The 16,873-nt window shown below is 41.2% G+C and overlaps 1 protein-coding gene across 1 annotated transcript in view; it reads right to left on the bottom strand.

Annotated features, from left to right (window-relative positions):
* Nucleotides 1-1,463: 1,463 nt before the first annotated feature.
* The window catches only part of LOC116232518 (uncharacterized), a 32,743-nt gene continuing 17,333 nt past the window's right edge, over nt 1,464-16,873 (bottom strand). Inside the window, exon 7 of the mRNA XM_090136748.1 lies at nt 1,464-2,635. The gene's annotated coding sequence lies outside the window, so the exon portion shown is untranslated. The remainder of the gene's footprint in view (nt 2,636-16,873) is intronic.

Consider the following 16,873-nt stretch of genomic DNA (forward strand, 5'->3'; position numbering starts at 1 on the left):
TAATGCATCTGTACCGGGCTTCAGAGAGTAAATCGCACAGAAGTCAGGCTGGGAGACTTTCCAGTTTACAGCAGTTTGGACAGTGCTGTTCTGATGCCCTTCTCAAGCCACAATCTTTTCTCCTCTTGGATGGAGGTTTGGCTGCACGCTCTCCCCAGCCGCCTGCTGGTCCTTGAGGCCACCAGCAGCCTCAACGAGGCCGAGCAACTCGGGAGGTGCAGCAGCGACCCGGCTCCTCCTGCCCACCCCGCTAGGTGGCCCTGCGAGCCCGGCCAACAGCCGGGGCTGCTCGCCCTGCACAACGCAGGCACAGCACTGCACTGACAGCTGCCCAGCAAACGCGTCGGAAACAACGTCTTTTAAAGCAAAAATAAGAGTAATAATATATATATTTCCTTTCCCTAATCTTCCTTTTTGAAGCAGCTCCAAATTCACAGTGTGCAAAATTGCGTTGATGGTTGGACAAGGTGGTCTTAGTGGCCTTTTCCAACCTTAGTGGTTCTACGATTCTAAATGCAAAAGGCAGCTAGCTCTGTTTTGCCACACGGTGGGAAGGATGGTTTCTCCTCCTGGTTAGCACCGAGGCAACGGACTGCTCTGACTGTGCCTCCAAATTCTGCTGGTGCCTGACAAATGACACAGCAATTCCTTACCCCAGTTTAGCCCTTACAAGAGACAGTGCTCTGATTCCTCCACTGTGATGTTGTGAAGCGAAACGAAGGGTGAAAATATTCTTTTTGGCTTCCCAGATAGAAACATGCAGCAACAACAACAAAATTTGATTACTGTCAATGTGTGGATGTTCACAGTCTCACGGCAAATGCCTCATTCTGACAGTAAATAGGGGTAGGTGGAGGCAGGCATCTACAGCCTCAGGCTGGATTAGGCATTACAGGCATGTTCAGTGGCTGCCTCTGGAAAGCAGAGATCTTGCATTGTTGCTCTGAGCTGCTCAGGTAATCCCTGAAGTGCTTCCAGAGGTCAGCAGAGGAGGGGAGGAAAGAGGAGACACTAAAGGAAGCGCATGCAGATGTGGTTTCTGGGGGCCTGTGAAGGAGAGTAAGCAGGAGGTAAAAGCTGGAATGTGTGCATGGATTATGTGTGTATTTATTATTTAATGCCTTGTCTCCTCATAGCGCTGAATCTGAGGAGAGGGAAAAAAATCTTTCCTGTATGAGCTGGAGAAATCCACACCACATTTCTGCATTTCTCTTTCCTGATCCGTCAAACAAGGGCACCAGCATTTAGCAGCCTCTAGCTGAGGCTCCCTTACAAATAGCCTAAGATCTTCAGGAAGGAGAAGGGAAAACAGGCAGCAGAACTGAGGTTTCTGAAGCCATTGTATATGGAGATTTCTGCAGTAGAAATCTCTTCTTATGAAGGTTCTGTGTTTTGGAGCCATCAGTGGAGATTGGGGCCTGCTGTGTCATGCACTGTACAAACACACAGGGAGAGACAATCCCTGCCACAAAGGACATTCTATTTAAATAGACATGACAGAGGAAAAACAAAGGGAGAAATTGAAATGAGTTGACCAGCTCAGGGTTACACCAGTCGGTGCCAAAGCCAGAGGCAGCAGTTGGTATCCTGATTTCTAGCCCAGCAATCTGTTTTTTCTCATGACCAACCACCTTTTGCTGCTCTAATGCTTACAGGGTGTTAATGGTACTACATATAATTATATTTTACTTGGCATTTTTAACTAGTGTGAGCTTTATGCATAAGCACACACACCACTGAACTCAGCCACCCCAGCTCCCAGCCTATGAGGGGTTTGGAGGGCATTAAATAGCACCTATAAGGTGACCTGCAGAGCAGAAACGTGACACAAGGAATGGGAAGGGAGGAGAGTCCAACTCTTGTTAAATCTAGCCATTGAAACACCTTCACATCTTGCAACACCAAGTCAAAAAATTTTTGTCTTAAAGATTTAAGAGCAGACATAGGAAGAACTGTATTTATCTCACATTAATCACCTAGGCAACGGGGAAAGCAGAAATGAGCTTCTCTTTCTACTGTGTTGTATAATTTGCAAGTTTATTCAAATGCCTGTTCTGACGTATCAGAAATACTTCTGGTTCTACTAAAAATTAGCACTTTTAAGAACCAAAAAAGGTATCAATAAAGCAATCAGATTTGGTTTGTAGCTCTTCCTTTGATCCAGGCATTGCGTGCCTGCATGCCCAGATAGTTATCTGATGTCCTACAATCTGCATTAGAAGTAGAGCCACATTTTAATCTCTCCTTTAGGGGTTCCCACATCTGCAGAGCCCTGGTTGCAACAGCCAGATTTGATTGAGTCCACAGCCAAGGAATGGGCTGGGAATTGTCCTTTCCTTCGCCAGCCAGCAGGAAACAGTTAAAAGCCTCTTCCTCAAGCCTGAAAGGTGTTACAAAGGATATATCCCAAAAATGAAATAACACTATGCACACGCAGACCTGAAGCTTGTGTTATAATAGTGTAACACATCTTTTAGTGAGCTAAAAGCAATCCAGCCTGCCATAGGATCTTGCAGGATTCAAGCCTCTGCTGGTATCTTGCTTGGCCAAGGAGACAGGAAAGCTGTATCTCTTAGCAAGGGAGAACAGCAAGGTCATACTTCTCCAGGGGCTTCAGTCAAATCCAAAGTTATTTCTGTTAATAAGAGAAATGTTAGCGTTAGTATCTGCTACATTGCACAAGGATGTAAAAACAGATGGGTTAAAAATTCTCTGTTGAAACTTATCCATGGTCAGAAAATCAGATCTTTAAAACACCAAATAATTCACAGTTACATTCTAAAAAAGAACAGGTTAATTTTCATTTAGTTGTTTCTCTTCTTATCCAGACTGCATTTTGCATCTGACAGATTTTATTTCCACAGACCTCTTCATTTCCTAAATGGAAAAAAAAAAAAGAAAGAAAAAAGAAAAAAACCCTTCATCCTAGATGGTCCTTCCAGAAAACAACAATTTTATTCCCCCCCAACCCCCCCACTTTGGTACTGTCTTTATTTACATTGTTTCAAAACCTATTTTCCTTGAAAAGAAATGTTGATGAGGTTTGGCTTTCCTCCCTGCATTTCCTAGGCAGAGTTGCTGGTGCTCTGGTCTGCCTGCCTGAGCCCAACATGAATTCCAAGTTGTTAGTATTATCTTACTGAGCAGAGCAGATTTTGTGACTTGAAACTGTGATGTTCCATTTTTGCCATACTTATAAAAACTTTCCCCCAACTTTGTAAACTTCTAAGTAATTATAGAAAAGTCACAGAGCTTCAAGAGTAACCAAAGCCAAGATTATGAGGCCCAGTAACTGAGGGAATTAGGAATTTTTCCATTCACTTGAGTTTTGGTTTAAACACTATGAAGTCAGATTCATCTGTACATAACAAATGAATGGAAAAATTCCAAATATGGGCAATATGATACCATTCATGAAAACTACTGAAAAAGGTAGGGATAGGAAAGGTGTACAGTCAGAATTGCTACCAATCCTTTTTGCAAAATCTCAAAACCCCAGAAAAGGACAAGAAGGTTTCATGAAGAAACAACAGGGTAAGCCTGTAAACTCTTTTAAAGAGGATGAAAGGAAAGTGGTGTTTGTGGCCAGAACTCCCAAAGCAGATGAGAAGAGAAAGCACAGCCTGAAAAGCACAGCACTGTTGGCTGCACAGAGCCTCAGAACCTGCCTCAGTATAGGCAGACTAAAAGTAAACCCTCACATGTAGGATGCAACCTTTTCTTCCAAGTTCATGCAATGGTATAGGGAAAGAAGTGAAGGCCTGGAAAATTCAGAAAGGAATTTTCGTAGGAACTGCACCGCTTCTCTGGGAAGCCCATTTCAATATTTGACATCTCCTTAATTGAAGGAATTCTCCCTAACAACCAATCTAAAGAATTTCCTTGTGTTTTATCACTTGTCACCTGAGAAAAGGGACCAACACACACCTCTCTGAAACCTCCTTTCAGATAGTCATCAGGAGCAGTGAGGTCTCCCCTCATCTCATCTTCGCCAGATTAAACAACCCTGATTCCCTCAGCCACTCTTTATAAGTCTTGCAACACTAAAGGCTAAATCTTGATTATTTTCAATAATTAGAATTAATAAATGAAATTCCTAATCATGCTGCATCTGCTTTTAAATTGTAACAAGAATAATGACACACAACAATGCCATGCAACTATCAACACATGACAGCTCTAGGAAGCACTGGCATCTAATAATTTGCCTGTGGAAACATTCGTTAACATTTTAAAGTAGATAAAGAAGAATACCACTTATTTGCTGAAACAGATGAGTCTCCAGGAGCCTGGACCACTGGGAAGGAAGTTGGGTATGCAGTCCAACTATCTTCTACAAACAGACTTGCTCAGCTTGGGACCAAAAATAATGAACAAGCGGGCAGCCTTGGGTGTGCAAAGACAGGCTGTGACATGGGCAGAAATACATGAGGTGGGTAGGATAAATAAAAGAAACTTTTGGAATATAGTGATGGAATTTTGCAAGGAGAATGTTCTGGGGCATTTGGGAATTAACTGTGCCAGGTGATCTTTCAGACTTTGTAGGAAAAAAGAAGTGAACATGCAGGTTACAAATGGGTATAACACAAGACAAGCCACATGTTGTCATTTTTACTTCCTCTGCAAAAGACATCCTCCCTTATGTCTCGATCAAGGAATGTGCTGTACATCATGGAAGAGGAGGCAGGATGCAGAAATTCAGTAATTTCCATTAACTGACACTAGGCTAAAACCATAATTGATTAAACAAACAAACGAAGTGGTTTGGGGAATTCTATTAGATTCTGCTTTGCTATTTACCATTCACACAAGTTCATTATAGAGTACAAGTTTGTAAGATGTCCATCTGCCTATTAATAATTGATGTAATTTAACACATGAAGTTGTGTAATCTGTTTCCTTGTTCCTCTGTAAATATAAGCTATGAATCATTGGTAACCAGTAAAGAAGCTGATTGACCACATGATGCTCTTTTCCTAACTCAAGTTGCTGACTTGCATTTAAGAGAGCTGAATGTCTACTAAATACTCTGTGGTTATAACAAGGATACTACTGGAAAAGGAGACAATTAGTCAGTGGAGAAAGATAACATTTACTTGTGGATAAGAGTTTATAAATGTGCCTTCATCCTTTTCCAATATTCCCAAGTTGGCCTAACGTTAGATACTAAATTATCAGACATGGGCCTCGCTGGTTTTGGCCCAACATCTTGTCTCTCATAGACCTAAGGAAAACTTCAAATTACAAATAAAAGGTGCTCTTATTCTCCATATATTGATGCAAGTATTAGTACCATCTATCTACCTCACAATCACAAAAGATTTCTTACTTCCAGTACTCTTTGAAGGCAAGGAACTGACATTTTTCCTATTTGACTAATAGGGAAATAAGACACACGGAGTGTGCTGGGAATCTGACTTTGCAAGGGCTCTTAATTTTACTATTTCAACCATTTCTGTTAATGATCATATGTGTGTTTTTCACCAACACCAACATTTTCACTCAGTGAGTGTCACTTCCTTTGTTAGCTCCAAATGTGCAAAGGTTGAAAGAGTGTTTTTACTAGTGAAAAATCTTTCAAGAACTTTTATAAATTATTCAAACTTCTGGTTTAAACTGAGTTCCCTAAAATGTTTCCTTTCACACACTTTTTAGTGCCAAATACAACCCATCTGGAATCATTATTAATTCTGTTGAACTGTATAATTCCAAGCAGTATTGCAAGTGCTGGTTTTTTTTTTTTGGTTTTTTTTTTTTTTTAAAGAACGAATTGATTCAGTGTTTTATAACCATAATTGGAATAGAGCGCTAAGACTCAACAGCTCATTTTTTTATTCTGGGAAATGGCAAACAACACATCTTGTACTCAATCAGCTATATTAACAGAGCAATGCTGAAAAATCTTGTATCACGTAGCTATCATCTACATTTAACGTTTCTTGTTCAGTTATTTTCCATACACTCAAGTTAAAACACCCTTGGAGGTTTTAAGAAAGCGTAGTGAACAGATCGGAAGTCTGCCCTACACACTTCAGTGGGCACATCAGACAATTAGAAAAATAGATTCCCTGCTACTGAAGTTCCCAATCAAAAAGCCAAGTATACTTCTCTATATACAAATTTCAATCAAAATGTTAATTCCTGGTTCACCATCAGAAATACCATTAAATGCAGTTTGCAAGAAGCCTTTCAAAAACAAACAAAGCAAAAAAAAACAAAGGCAAAGCTTGTGAATGAGTGTTTTCATGTCAACCTGTTTACCTAGTTCGTTACTGTATTAAGTACTGCCCTTAAGCTTGTGAATTATTTCCAGGATTTTGCATACACACTTAAGTGAAGAGAACTGTGAAATCCTGTTGTCGTTAACATAAGTAGCACAACTCCCATTGACTCAAATCCAGAAAGGTCTTCATTCAGATCAGCTTGCAGTTTACACTACTCCATGTTGCAGACACTTCGGTTGCAAGTTCGGCTCTTTTATGGCTGTGTTGGGGAAAGTTGTGTCTCTTCCTCGTCTTTATTTTTAGATGTCAGGGAATTTTTCATTGAGAGAGTGGTGAGGTGCTGGCACAGACTGCCCAGAGAGGTTGTGGATGCTCTACCCCTGGAAGTATTCAAGGCCAGGCTGGATGGGGCACTGGGCAGCCTGAGCTGGTGTTTGATCTAGTGGTTGGCAACCCTACCAGTGGAAAGGAATGGAACTAAGTGATCTTTGAGGTCCTTTCCAACCCAAGTCATTTTGTGGTTATAAGATTCATACCTCCACAGGATTGCACAGCTTATCTGGTGCAACCAGCCCAGTGAAGGGCAGAGGCTGCATCCACCACAACTTGTAGATTGAAGTATCAAACTTTCATTCTAGGTGACAAGTGCTCAGATACAGAGATCTATACCTATGGAAGCAGTCAGTTTCAGAGTGATACAGTTATGAACTCACAGCCAGACTGTCATGATACAAACCAGGCTCAGTACTTATTTCTTTGGATGCTTTTCTGGTACAATTTACTGTTACATGAAAGATATCCAAAACACAGATAAAAGGAGAACTTTTCCAAGTGCAAAATCCCCTCCAACTATTAGCCATAAACTCACCATAAAGTAAGATACCACTTATGTCTCTGGTTCAAAGCCTTGCTCAAAATAGAGTCAACTTTGAATTAAGATGAGGCCACTCAGGACCTTATCCAAGTAAGTATTGAATATATCCAAGCATGGAGAGCCCACAGCCCCTCCGAGAGCCTGTTCTAGTGCTTGATTACCTTCATTGTAAAGATCTTCTTGTATCTTAACAGTGTTTATCTCATTGCAACCAGTGTCCACTGCCCCTGGTCTTTCTGTTGTACACTTCCAGATAAGTCTGGCTGCACCTTCTCTCTGACCACTTACATAGTCTCAGAGAACAGAGAGATCCTCCTTTAATTACCTTCTCTCCAGGATGAATAACCCAGGTTTGTTGATCTGCCCTCATATACCATATGCCCCAACAACCTGACCATCCTAGCATCCCTTGCTGTACTTGCTCTGGCTTGTCCATGCCTACACGAGTGTGGAGCTCCAGACTGGACACAGCCCTGCAGATATGGTCCTGATACAGAGCAATGGGAGTAATCTCTTCCCTTGAGGTTCTGGCTACACTCCTGGTAATACAGGCAGTATCTGCTGGCTTTGGCCGCAGGGGCTCATTGCTGGCTCTTGTTCAACACACTGTCCACCCACATATGTTTCCAGCCTGTGCTGTTGCATTATTATAGCATTTTTCTTTAGTAGGTGTAGGACTTTGAATTTGCCTTTGTTGAACTTAATGAAATATCAGTCAAATAACTTTCCCAGCCCACTGAAATCCCTATTCAGTGCATGGCCCTTCAGTGTACTGACTGTTAACTCTATTGTGTGTCATCAGTGAACCTGCTGGAAGTCCATCTCATTCCATTACTCATTTAATGAAGACATGAAATAGCATCAGACCCAGTAGTAGCCCCTCAGGCGCACCATTAGTACCTAGCTGCCAGTTCAACTTTGGTCTGCTGCATGCTATTCCTTGGGCCTGGTAGTCCAGCCAAGTTTCCATCAGCCTTCCTATCTTACTCTTCAGCCCTTCTCCTTCAAGCTCAGCTCCAAGGATACTTCAGAAGATTGTGTCAGAAGCCCTGTTAAAGTTCAGATAAATGACATCCACTGTTTCATATTGCCTGCTGAGACCACTGCCATCCACTGGAACTGCCCACTCCACCAGCAGGTGCCCAGCATCACTACTCACAGGCACCATTCTGCACATTGTTGGTCACAGTGTTTGACACAGAGACCACATGAAAGGATCCTAAATAAATTGGTATGCTGATATAGCTACAACATAGCTATGAGAACTTCACTGAATACCAATGCCAAAAGACAACTACAAAATAAAAACTATTCAAAAATATTGGAGCAAAGTCACCAAATCCAAGTGAGAAGAGTTTAATGTATTAGTAGTAAGCTTCCCTGGAATATTCCTGTAATTATTACAGCTCTTCAGGCACAAAGAAATAATTTTCTGGATTTGGATCACTGTGTTAGTTAGTCTGACAAGCCCAAAAATAAAGTAAATTTTCACACATCAATCATTAGCATATTTGCCTAAGAAACAGTGTGCAGAATTCATGCAAAATCAACAGCTTATTCAAGTAAATACATATTCATAATTATTCTATGTGAAATACTGCTTTCTGATTTTATTCACTGAATACTAACTACATTCCTAACAAATAAACCAAAATAACAGTTCCTCTGTTACTATGGAGAGGGAGAGGAGAATGTACTGTGCTTAAAGACTAATTATGAAATCTTTGGAGTAAGAACCAGATACTGTGATCCCCTTGTATGCTATATATATATATATATTGTGTGTGCGTATATATTTATATAAGCTCAAGATTTTACATTCAGGGTTGTGGAGAGAGAAATGGAAAGTGCTCGTGAGCTGGTCAGGAGACAAACTGAATAGTCATTTTATGGGAGGGACATTTTCCATCATCCCAAGATACAGAAAGGGAAAGTACAGTTCTCAGCTGAAGTGAAACAAACATGAAAGCAGCTTTGGCATTAGCAGACACGCTGCCTCTTAAATTGATTCTAGCTCACTGGACACAATCATCACTATCATAGCCAATCCCTTCCACATCTCCTGCAGTTCGCAGCACCAAGGAAAGATATATATCCTCAAAGGAATCAGTATGCATCTGTGTGCACATACACACCTGCAGACACACAGCCATTTGACTCCTAATCTACATAATGTGATTTTCTAGCATCAAGTAGAATACAATTGCTTCTTCTCACTCCCCTGATGCATCACAAGGAACTAGCACAAAATGCTTTATTACCATGGCTGTAGAAGTGGACTGTGAGTCACATGGATCACAGAGCCAGTAGGGTGAAGAACGCTCCCAGCAATATGGAGCCTGCAGAAGCACTGCCAAGCAGTGAGTGCAGCACTGCCAAGCGTCGCTGCAGCAAGGCGCAGACACTCAGCGCTCTATTCAATAAAGGCCAGGTTATGCTGCATTTCCCAGTATAGCTTAAAATAACATTTTACACTTTACCACCTTTAGCAAAGGATTGCTAAGCACTTTGCACAGATTAATGGCATTCAGGTTCCAAGCACCCTTTGTGGTAGTTTCCCATATGGCAGAGGGGTTTTTTCTTCCCAAGTAGCACACTGCTCTCATTACTATGCAGTAGACTTTTTGTTTCTGTATACCCAGCCTGGGTTCTTACAAGAAAGTGATTATACTTGCCTAAATGGAGATACTGGTGACAAGATAATTTATAATGCTTTGCTGCATAATCATGAAGCCAAGGTCAGGGAAACCTTTGACGTAGCATAGTCAGGGAAGTTGTAAATAAAGCACACACCATGAAAGGGTTCAGTCTCAGTGAGAACAGACGGACAAGAAAGAACAGACAAAAAAGAACCTCCCCCACTCCTGCCGTGGTGAAATCTCACTCCCTCTTTGTCTCCGCAGATACTGTGGTTGGCTAATTAGAGAAGGAGGTGGAACTATGAATCCAATCTCACTCGTTCTCAACTTTACCGTAATTCCTACGTTTGAGAAGCCAGTGAAGTGACACAACACTACTACAATTTCCCATTCATCAGCACAAAACAGAAGAGCAGGAATTGAGCTAAAAATAATTAAGAGGCAGGATCAGATACTGCGTGCATACATCTGCATGTATGCAGGCATGTTGGCCACAAGCATTGAGTGGAAGCAGCAGCAGCAGAAAAGGGGGAGATGAGCACTACCAGTATTTTTATCTCAACATATGAATACCACAGATGTACCCATAGCATACTTAGTAGAGAGGAAATAAATGCCTGAGAAAACTGTGCTCAAACTGTACTACAAAATCAGTATTGGCATTATTTCACATGCACTGCTATTACTTTGCATCTGAGCAACAACAGCAGAGATTTTCAGAAAGCACTGGACCTACTTCTGTACTTTGCCTTTGTAGGCAGGCTGGGTGTGAGATGTGGCTGCCCATGGATGCTGCCCCAGAAGCACAGACAGCTGTTCCAGGGCCTCCTTCCAAGGCCACACTAGTCAGATACACGGGTATCTGTGGTCACCTGAGCTGCTCTTCTATATCTGTTTGGATGAGACTGCTGAGAGAAGGAAGATGTATCAGATAGGTAGGCCCAGGACAAATGGCTGGGTCATATAAGTAGCTCTGTGTTAGTGTCTGCAAAAGATTCCCCAGCGTTACCACTAGACAGCTTAAACATACAATTACTTGCTCATTTTCTAGGAAAAACCTTAACTACATAGTGTGTAGCTCTGCTAACAAGCATACTGAGAAGAAATAACAGGCCAAATCCTCAAGCCAGTGTAAACCAACTGTATTTGCTTGGCTCTGCTAGAACACCCTCTCTTATTTCAGCTCAAGAGCTAATGCACGGTACCTTAATATGCATTTATGTTAATATTTCAATGTTGAAGAGGTAGACTGTGCAACTGGTACATCAGACTACATGTAACCTCAAAAACCTTAAAGGATCTACTTCAAATAACCATTCAAGAATGACTACCTGGCATGTGTAACCTCTCTGGAAAAGCCTTCCCACCCACAGTATCTCCTTGTGATCAACATTTCAGAAAGACAATATGCATTTTTATTTTAAAGAGCAGAATTTTAAAGGAGAGAATAGGTTAATGAACAGAAGAAAATGTGAACTAAACAGAGCTTTAGGCACTGCAAGACACAGGGAAAGAGAACATCAATAGACTGTCCAGGTCCCTTCAGACCACAGCTGTAGCCCTCTCTCCAAGACTGCCTCTTGGCAGAGACTGGATCTATCCCTAGGGTACAGACTCAGTGCCAATCACTCCACAGTGTTATTGAGATGCATAACACCATAGCACAACTCATCAGTGGGTTTTTCTCTGCACATAGGGGTGCATTTGGAGGAAAAGGTTGAGGCCAAAAGTGAGCTGGCTGCCCTGTAACGACAGGGTCTGGCATCACATAAGCTTAAAAAATAGCCCTGATTAAGAAGCGTACGCAGTATTTTCTTTCACACAGTCTGATCTTGCACTGCTATGCAACTTGAAATATGAGTATATACAAGCACTAAAATCTGTCAGAATTTGCAATCCTTTCACAAAAGCTTGTCATTCCTTTACCAGATAACTCTCTGTAAGACACGACGAAGAGGGAGTTGGAACACATCATATTAGAATGAATACAAATGTAATTATCATGCTTTTCCAAACACTTCCACTTGAAAAAAAAAATCTGTTAAGTAACCCTGAATCAAGAGGCTGATCAGTCAGCAATAAGGTAGTTAAATTAGTAAATCTTCCTGGCTCTCATTTCTGAAAGACAAGATCCTGTAATACTTAAGTTAAACATTAGCTTACTCTGTGAGGAACCTTCAGAGATCGATAAGGATTGCACTACATGACTAAGACTGGCAGAATACAATAACAATTATAGACTAAAATTGGCCCTCACTCGGGTATTTCTGTTTTATTTTGTAGTGCCTTTCCACGTTCTTTCTCCTCTATGTCTGCACCCAAGAAAACACAGAACCTTCCCTCCTCATAAAAACCATTCAAATGGCTTCTTTCTCTTTTACACAAAAAACTGCCAATATTTATTGTTAAAGGAAGGTAATGTTTGACAAAACTTGGCAGATTTGAGTGTTATTTTTCAACCTGGACAGAGACCAGTCTTTCTGACAAAATGGAAGCAGCAATTTGTGGCTTTTAAATATGAAGTGGTTTATTTCCTTTTGAACAAGAAACGTAGCCGAGATCACTAGAGAAAGCACGAAGAAAAGCAACCTGTATTTAAACAAAAGGAGATAAATGCTTGAAGCATTTCTTTTTAAGGAAGAGTGTGGGGGAAGAAGAGAAAGAAATGAGGGGACATATTTTCCATTTGCAGTTCATTTCCTCAAGTTTTCCCAGAAGCAGAACAGACTGTATCTTGTTAGAGGAACCAAAAGCCCAAAGATACTGGTAAAGAGAGGAGTATCAGTGTGATATAAAACAGAGGTGGGAAAGAAAATTCCTCCAGCCTTCTATTTTGAGACAGCTCAATGTTAAATCACATTTTGTTGCACAGGGAAACTTTGTCCCTTGAGAGCTGCAGCTCAGATTTCTGTATCTTCTCTATGGTCTTGCCTCTTAGGTAGGACTCCACAAATACCACTGCCAGGCATCAGGCACAGCAGGCTCCTCGCTTCTGCCCAGACAGAAAGTCATTTTGCTGAGGGAGCAGAGGTGGGGAAGAGTCCCCTGTGGCATTACAGGGAAGCAGTTGAGCCTTGATGGCCAGTTCAATGCACTAAAGAGCAGGAACTTAGATTAGGCAACTATAATGCAATGGAAAATGCAGCAATAACAGCAGAGTAGCAAGGTCCCAGACTGCAGCAAGTGTGGATTTGCTCAAATGCAGCAGCCATAGGCACAAAAATAAAGGAAAAAGCTACTTACCTCAAAAAGACCTCAGAAACACAGGGATCTCAAGCAAGATATCCTCACCTTCACTGCCAACCCTTAAATGAGGTCTGGGAAGGGGTGGATCCTGGCTACACACCTTCTGATCATTCAGGTGCATTGCATACACCTGAGCTCCCTGGGTTGGCCCTGCCTTCCCACCAGATGCTCAATCACTGCTTCAGGCCATGACTTAGTGTTTCTGCTACTGCAACCCACAGAGACAGTAATTTTCTGACTTCTCCTGATCAGTGAGTGATAGTGCTACAGATGTTAGTGTGGCAGAAACTGCATTTTTGCTCAAAAATATTATTTTAGTGGAAAATTAAGAAACAGGTTATTGAAAAGGAAGCAGTCCAAGAAAAAGTTCCCAAACTGTTGGGATTTCAGTAATGAAAATAGGCACCACAGAATCACAGAATCGTTTGGATTAGTGAGGACCTTAAAGACCATTTAGGTTCCAGTCCCCTGCCATAAGCAGGATCACCTCTCACTAGATCAGGCTGCCCAAAGCCCCATCCAACGTGGTCTTGCTCGTTTCCTGCCTCCCCTGCTTAATTTCTCACACGTGTGGATGAGAGCTCCTGCACACTGCAAAAAGTGTCCTGAAGGAAAACACAGCAGACAGCAGTGTTCTGTGTCTGAGTGAGTGTGATTCACTCTGCTTGCTCCACAGCTGAGGGACAGGTTGTGATGGGAGGCACTGCTACGTAACCGTATTGTTATGTAACTGTCTGTGCTTTTGCACCTGCTTGTTTTAAGTCTCTATTTCCCTCCAGTTCTGTACAAACTTTTTTGCTTGAAACAGATGCTTTGAGATTTTTTCAGCTTGTTTTTCAAATCAGATGCTGCCTGGCTAACTGAAACCTAGCAAGGTGAAAAAATGGGCTGCATCTCGCTGGTGGTATTTTCTGCTCATCTCCTAAAACCATGTCGGTTGAAATGAGGTACACAGCATCTTTTTACTCTTTTTCTTCAAAAGCGTCCTAGTTTCCATGGGAAAGAAAACTGTGAGCATAGGCTGGAAGGCATTGCAGTGTGGTCAGAGAGGTGACAAGGGAAGCAGTCAGTGGGCACCTACCTGATAGCAGAAACAGAGCTAATGTGTCAGGAGTGTCTTATTCTTTCTGCAGGTACAGGCAAAAAGATTTGTTGCTTAGTGTAGCGTTGCCTCCTATTTTGGAACTGGATTTATCTTTAAGCTGTTACTTCATTTCATGTTCCTTTCAAGCTCCTCTTCTGTGCAGAACATTTTAGAAGGAAATGCCACTGGATTACACAGCTGCTGTCTGCCTAGGCTTTAAATATGCCAATCTGCATCAGTCTGTAGGCAGCACTGAGAACAGGCTGGCATTGACTACAGCCTTCCTGTGTTACTAGTGGCATCTTACTTTCAAATCCGAAACAACTGAAGGGAAAAGGTGTAGCAGAACTATGGAGAGACAGTTCTGAGGTACTAAAAATATTCCTTCTTCTGAGAAAACCACGTGAAACACAATACCCCTGGGGGAAGCCCTACAGAATGTCAGCATGAAGCTATAATAACTGTTGGAAGAAAAATGAAGTTCCTGAAATAAAAAAGCCCCCATTTATGGAACTAATCAGGCTGGGAATTAAAGTTATTGAGAACAAGTCTATTAGTAAGCACACTGAAAACATTTTAAAGATAAATGGAAACAGGTACTAAGAGAAAGCTAAGTCCTATCCTTGCTTTACAGACTCAAATAATTTGGGTAAGAATTCAGGTGCAGAAATGCTAGTCAGAAGCAAAACTCTAAAATTCTGCAGTAACCATTTCTGTTAACAGAAGCAGGCAAATAATTCTGGGAAGCATCACTACAAAATCATCTAATGTTGCCTTTGTAGAGTACAAGTAGGTTTTCATCTCCTATAGAGACCTGCTGTACTGCTGTTCCATCTTTGGGTTATGCAAGGTCTTTGTGCCTTGGCAGGCTGAGAAGAGGAGGCAATGTGAACAGCCTGAAAATTGGCTGTCTGCTCTAGCTCTTGTTAAACTGATTCTTGGTATAAGAGTTATCACTTGGGAAACAAAGATGTTGGGCAAGGATCCCTACATGAGGGAACCGCCTTGCACATTGGCTATGCAACCTCGTTTGGGGACTGGTATATGTGTACACATGAAGGGATTCAAATTCAGAACAGCCTCAGACTTCTTTTATTTCCAAAAAGAAAGCATAAATATCACTAGGGATGGATGGAGAACACAGATGTCAGAAGACAAGGCAACAACACTTTAATTTACTGCCATTTTCTCTTTTTTGTATTGGAGACTTTTAAAGAGTATAGTACTGAGAAAATGCTATACTGCAGAATCACAGAATTGCAGGGGTTGGAAGGGACCTCCGGAGATCATAGAGTCCAACTCCCTGCTAAAGCAGTTCCCTACAGCAGGTCACACAGGTAGGCATTTGGACGGGTCTTGAATATCTCCATAGGAGACTCCACAGCCTCTCCATGCAGTTCCAGTGATCTGTCACCCTCAGAGTAATGTACTCAGTGCTTTCTTAGAGAAAGGAAGTTAATTTTTAAGAGACATGCTTTGTTGAATTAAGTTAGAAAAGCATAAGATTATTTAGTAATCACCATTTTATAGGCATGGCACCAACCTTTGCTGAATGATAATTAATGTTATTTCAAGACATTTCTAAGTATTGGTTTCAACAATTTCATGATTTCAGTATTGAATACTCAGGAGTGCCTCACTCCTGAAAATTACCCGATTTGTTTCATTTGGCACATTTGAGGAGCTCAGGGTTCAGTATCAAAATGTAACCCCATGGCAAAGCACTTAAAATACCTTAACTACTAAATTAACATCCCTGTTTTCAAACAGATGTGTGAGATGAAGAGCAGACTGGATTTAGTGCATAAAAACTTAAAGATCATATAGAATTATTTATAGAATCTAACTTAGCTGCAGCTATGATTATCTTGTGGGATTCATTAAGACCATGTTTGACATTTAAATAAGTTCTTGTTTCTGGTGGCAAGAATGACAGTGTGTACTTTAAAGATATTACCGGATATAGAAATGAAGATAAAAGCTTCAGAACCACCTTATACTTACTTTCTGCTCTGTCTGCCCTCTTATAACCTGGAAATATGACAAGAGGGATGGTGCCCTCTGAGGTATTGCATGGAAAGAAAGGAGAAAGTTAAATGGGGAAGCACCCAACTAGAGATCTGAAAGAAAAGGATTAAGAGAGAAAGAGGAATACTATATTGCTTCTGAATCCAGGACTACCAATCATTAATCAGACATTATGGAGCCCAACCTCATCCTTATTTCACATGCAGTATAAAGCAAATGACTAGATAGGGCCTTTTTTTTTCCCCCCCACAGACCTATGTAGCCTATCAAAAAGGCAGGATACATTCACAGCAGCACTTCTATGCAAATAGCATACAGTGCCCTAAAATAATCTTATGAACAATGAAAATTCCTACAGATTTTTAATTTTGCCCTTTTTCCTCCCTGATTCCTCTCAGTCTTCCTAGGATAGCCTGTACCATCAGCTAGACATATCCACTACAGCTTTAGGGAAGCCAAAAATGCATGTGCATTTTGCTCCTCATTTATCTTTCAGCAACACTCAAACATGAGAACTTTAAACATCTTGAGCAAATGCTTGCAAGTGTTAAAGATGCCATTAGTCACTTGGGCTTATGCCTGCTTGACTCCCATTTGCTCATGAATATCTACTAGCCATATAGAAGAGTATTTCTTTGAGCCTGCAGGTAGCAGGAAAGAATGCTCACATACTATCATGGTGAATGTAATATAAAAAGTATATAAAATATGGATAGATTAGTCTACAACATGGATGAAGATGTGTTAAGAAATGATCCTTTTACTTGAAAATTGGTTT

Source organism: Phasianus colchicus, chromosome 2 (assembly GCF_987193195.1).
Source record: "Phasianus colchicus chromosome 2, bPhaCol1.hap1.1, whole genome shotgun sequence".
Lineage (NCBI taxonomy): Eukaryota > Metazoa > Chordata > Aves > Galliformes > Phasianidae > Phasianus > Phasianus colchicus.